Source organism: Cherax quadricarinatus, unplaced genomic scaffold (genome assembly GCF_038502225.1).
Source record: "Cherax quadricarinatus isolate ZL_2023a unplaced genomic scaffold, ASM3850222v1 Contig4378, whole genome shotgun sequence".
In the NCBI taxonomy this organism is placed as follows: domain Eukaryota; kingdom Metazoa; phylum Arthropoda; class Malacostraca; order Decapoda; family Parastacidae; genus Cherax; species Cherax quadricarinatus.
Window position 1 is genome coordinate 23189 of NW_027199404.1, and position 5633 is coordinate 28821.

Below are 5633 nucleotides of genomic sequence, written 5' to 3' on the forward strand. Positions count from 1 at the left end.
GTCTACCTGTGTGTTTGTCTTTCTGTCTACCTGTGTCTGTCTTTCTGTCTGCTTGTCTCTCTGAGTCACTCATTAAGAGTGTAATTGGTCTTGAAAATGCCATATTAATAATGATAATAACACAATAATAATCACTGAGGTGCATTAAATGTAGGCATTTTGCTTAATCCATCTATGATTTCTTTTTCAAAATTATATAATAAACATGCTACATAACATATAAACATATAACTTAACAAATATGAGATGTTTTTCTGGTCGGCTTGACAGAGTGAACAGAAACCATTCGTGTCCGGGCTGGTAACAACAACGACGTTTCTTTACATAACTCGCCAACCTTCTACCCTCTCATTCTCTCTCATTTAATCTTGTTTACTCACCTCTCACTCTACATTAAGACTACAGATATTTTAAGGTAAGTAATGAGTGGACATGATTATTATATTTAAGTTTAATAATATTAATATTAGTGCATATGTATTATTGTAATAATAATAATAATAATTATTAATACAGTGGAACCTCAAAAGTCGAACTGCTCCCAACACAACCAATTAATGCATAAAATGCATAAAAACATTCTTATCTTGTATAATCTGTGGTTGCTGTCAGGTCTTTTATCAGAGAAGTGTAGCATACGTAACAGTAGAAGTCTGTTGATGAGGATAATATTACTGAAGTCTGGGGTAGAAATTAAGAGGTCAGTGGACTGGTATAATTGAATATTGTGCTTATACATACGTGGCATAAGCATTATTGTGGCATAAAACAAATACATCTCAGCCACAGTTGTCTCCTTTCACCAGTGTAGTTGTGACTGTGGTAAAACCATTGTATAATCATTGTACCTGTTGTTTTCACTGACATTTACCACCAGAGTTTGTCAAATAACAGTTCAAAGAATTCCACTTCACATGCAGTGTTTCCAAGGGTACAATTTGGCAGGATTCCACTGTTATTGTCATCAAATTGATGGGGATGGGGCACAAAATTTGCATTTTCCTGCCAATCTCAGATGTGGTTTGCTGGTGAGTACTGGTATAATTGAATATTGTGCTTATACATACGTGGCATAAGCATTATTGTGGCATAAAACAAATACATCTCAGCCACAGTTGTCTCCTTTCACCAGTGTAGTTGTGACTGTGGTAAAACCATTGTATAATCATTGTACCTGTTGTTTTCACTGACATTTACCACCAGAGTTTGTCAAATAACAGTTCAAAGAATTCCACTTCACATGCAGTGTTTCCAAGGGTACAATTTGGCAGGATTCCACTGTTATTGTCATCAAATTGATGGGGATGGGGCACAAAATTTGCATTTTCCTGCCAATCTCAGATGTGGTTTGCTGGTGAGTACTGGATGTTAATAGCTAGCTGTGGTTGTGCAGGTTGTGTGGGGCTGGTTGAGGATGCCCTGGGTCATGGATGTGCTGAGTCAGCAGTATGGGTTCCAGTCTGGCTGTTGCTAGTGCTGCACCCCGCATGGCACCACCACCACCTACTGATGTGTGTGGTATATTATCCATCCCAATTGTAGCCACATAATTGTCACACTGTTCCTGGTGTTGGGCCATGGGATGTATTCCGTCCACTTGGAATTGCATATGGCACACTACCAGACTGCATGCGGCATCACTGGTGAATGTTCTTCCTTGTTGTCGCTACTTGAATGGCCATCAAGAGCAAGAAAATCAAAATCCACCTTGTCATCACCATTACTCAGATCTGAGACCTGGCCATGGGAAAATACAAGCTTATGCTTATGGTAAGGTGCAACTAAATGTGACCCAGATGGACCAGTGGAAGGTTGAGGGCCATCAAGGTTTTGCTCACTATTTTTGATATCCTGAGCATTGCTTTTGGTCACAATTCATTCAAAACCATAGAATTCCTCTTTGGATCACTTCCATCCATATTAGAACTGTCATTTGGGAAGAGGAGATTCCCAGTTCGACAGGGAGTGAGGGTTTTCTTATTGTAAGGCATGGTGAACAATGGGTACTAAGTGGCGTTCCCACAATGCACTGTGGGCACCCTGATTTTTTGTTTACTGTGCTAACTGACCAAGTAGACCCATTCTCTCATATGTAGGCCTATGAGCCTTCTCAGCCTTATGAGCCTCTAGAATTTTGGTGTAGTACTATGGCACAGACAGTTACCTCAAAGCTGTAGTACTATGGAGCAGTCAGCAAAAGGGTTAAGCTAATTGTGTATGTCTTGAAATCTGAATGGAAAAATGAGACCAGTAGCAATATGTATTGTTAGTGCTGCTTGGGTACTAGTGATGAGGTGCCTGGGTACTAGCAACATTGAGGTGTTTTCTAGGATGATTTTTGCAATTTTATTGGCTTTCTTGTTATCAGTTGATAGAGGGCAGCCTTACTGTTGCACTGAAGACGTAATTTTAATTTTGGTATAAATATATTTTAACATGTCAGAGTTTTCTAAGAAATGTAATGATTTGAATTTGTGAATAAATTATAATTTTCATTACAGGATTGTGTGGAGAAGTGAGGACCCAGGGAGGTGACTGCTTTGTGATGAACATTAGTACATGGTCAAGAACAATGGCTGGGAGGATCCTTAATGCAAGGAATTGAACCTGTCATGAACCAGGCAGTGCTGTATTACCAGCACTCCCAAGTTTCAACTTGTATCCTTTTGTACTCTGGGCTCTTGAACCAAGGAATTAGAACTGTCTGCTTTACCTGGATTGAACCCTTAATGAAAGGTGTCTTGAGTCAAGGAATTGGAGATCACCTTTTTTTTTGTGATTATTGCCTTATATTCTCATAAGGTACTGCATAACCCTTAAGAGTTTAGCTCACCCCCATCCTGATAATGTAGTATCCATTGCATTTCCTTTTCTTCCCTCTCCCTTTCTCTATCCCTGCTAACCTGCATATTCCTATCCTCGCCCATCCTAATGCAGGTGGAGTTGTGGACAGGGACAAGCATGTAAGTCTGTGAGAGGCAGCACCTCAGGGAGTGGAATAAGCCCGCAAGCATGGTCCCCCACTGGTTCCCCAATGGGTTACCCTCGGGGGTTTCTCAAAGGGGGGAAGACTTTTCACCTACCTCTAGGGTGTAGTGCTGTATAGCCCTTGTGCTTTAGCACTTCATTCTGAGTATAACCTAAGGTCTAGTAAGTGGCTGGTGGGGGGGACGAGTCCTCACCTGACAAGCCTGACTGACACTCTCTTCATAATGCTCAGGGATGACCCACATTATGTTAGCAGACAAGCAGCAGCACAGCGATCCTCACAGCATGTAAGACTGCCGGATCTTACTGGATAACCAGGAGACCACTAACGGCCTGTAATCCTGCCCTCTGTCATCCTAAGTCATTCCATGTACCTTACCTTTGATCAGCCTGTAATCCTACCTGCACACCCATCCTAAGTCTCTCCGTATATTTTCCCTCTGATCTCTCCCTCGTATTCTCATGCCCTCATCTCTTCCTCTCTCTTTACCAAGTCTCACTCTTGTCTCTTCCTCTCTGCTTACCAACTCTCACCCTCATTTCTTCCCTGTGAGCAGTAAAAGTTTAAGGTTTTTAAGAGAAATGATATAAATAGACTTTTGTGAATAAATTATAATTTTCATTACAGGATTGTATGTATAAGAAGTGAGGATCCAGAGAGGTGACTGCTTATTAAAGAATGTGTGTAGTCAAGAATGAAGGTGAATAGATCTTTAACTTCTTGAGTGTCCAGATTCCTGATCTTAAGTGTCCACAGTGTCAAAGAATCTTCAGAAAAAAAAAATTCTTTTGAAATGGTAGAGAATCTTTTTCTGAAGGTAATAAAAAACAAAAAATTTTATGGTGAATTGATGAAATTGTGCATTTTGCAAATTTTGCTATGTCAGCATATTTACATATCAGGAATTTTGCCCCATTTGAGTCCAGTTTGAAGCCAATTATGTAGTTCCAGTCAACCAAATTCTTAGCTATCTTGCTAGCATGTCTTCGATTTTATTGATTGCACCCAAAAAACCACCCAGTCGACTATTTTAACTATTCAGTAATCAGAAATTTGTAATTTGACCGATTTCAAAATAGTCTGTAATAAACAATACTGGCTTTCCTCTGTTTATTAGTTATGCTCCCAGGCTTTACACATGAATTCTATTTTGAATTTTTATTCACATGAAAAAATGAAAATTTACTGTTATACTCTTAGGAGTTTATTTCACCCCCATTCTGATAATGTAGTCCCCATTGCATTTCTTCTTTTTCCTCTCCCTTTCTCTATCCCTGCTAACCTTCACATTCCTATCCTCACCCATCCGAATAACAGGTGGAGTTGTGGACAGGGACAAGCATGTAAGTCTGTGAGAGGCAGCACCTCAGGGAGTGGAATAAGCCCGCAAGCATGGTCGGGGGTTTCTCAAAGGGGGGAAGACTTCTCACCTAGCTCTAGGGTGTAGTGCTGTATAGCCCTTGTGGTTTAGTGCTTCATTTTGATTATAATCTAAGATGTAGTAAGTGGCTGGTGGGGGGGACGAGTCCTCACCTGACAAGCCTGACTGACACTCTCTTCATAATGCTCAGGGATGACCCACATTATGTTAGCAGACAAGCAGCAGCACAGCGATCCTCACATCATGTAAGACTGCCGGATCTTACTGGATAACCAGGAGACCACTAACGGCCTGTAATGCTGCCCTCTCAACCATCCTAGGTCACTCCATATACCTTACCTTTGATCAACCTGTAATCCTACCTGCACACCCATCCTAAGTCTCCATATATTTTCCTTCTGATCTCTCCATCATATTCTCTTACCCCCATCTCTTCCTTTCAACTTGCCAAGTCTCACTCTGTTCTCTTCCTCTCTCCTTACCAAGTCTCAGTCATTTCTTCCCTGTGAGCTTACAGTAAAAGTTAAAAGCTTTTAAGAGAAATGCTATGAATAGACTTTTGTGAATGAAATATAATTTTCATTACAGGATTGTATGTACAAGAAGTGAGGATCCAGAGAGGTGACTGCTTAACTAAGAAGTTAAGTGTTTGGTCAAGAACAAAGGTAAGAAGGTTCTTTTAACACCTTAAGTGCCCAGACTCCTGATCTGAAGTGTCCACAGTGTCCAAAAATCTTCAAAAAAAAAAAAAAAAATTTTCTCATGAAATGGTAGAGAATCTTTTTCTGAAGGTAATAAAACAAAAAGTATATAATTTGATGGAAAATTGAGGAAAAAAAACAAATTTTTCTTAAATGACAGAAAATTAGGACTGATTAAAGCTTGTACAACTATTATTATTATTATTATCACACTGGCCGATTCCCACCAAGGCAGGGTGGCCCGAAAAAGAAAAACTTTCACCATCATTCACTCCATCACTGTCTTGCCAGAAGGGTGCTTTACACTACAGTTTTTAAACTGCAACATTAACACCCCCCTTCAGAGTGCAGGCACTGTACTTCCCATCTCCAGGACTCAAGTCCGGCCTGCCGGTTTCCCTGAACCCCTTCATAAATGTTACTTTGCTCACACTCCAACAGCACGTCAAGTATTAAAAACCATTTGTCTCCATTCACTCCTATCAAACACGCTCACGCATGCCTGCTGGAAGTCCAAGCCCCTCGCACACAAAACCTCCTTTACCCCCTCCCTCCAACCTTT

At 40.5% G+C, this 5633-nt stretch overlaps 1 long non-coding RNA gene across 2 annotated transcripts; it reads left to right on the plus strand.

The window, feature by feature from the left end:
* Positions 1-500: 500 nt before the first annotated feature.
* LOC138852138 (uncharacterized) lies at positions 501-5214 on the plus strand. Of its 2 annotated transcripts, XR_011391579.1 has the most exons (3): positions 501-700; positions 2502-3806; positions 4959-5214. It is a non-coding gene; the product is annotated as an uncharacterized lncRNA (long non-coding RNA). The 2 variants fall into 2 exon arrangements; XR_011391578.1 differs by lacking the exon at positions 501-700 and having other exon boundaries at positions 1041-3806.
* Positions 5215-5633: the final 419 nt, after the last annotated feature.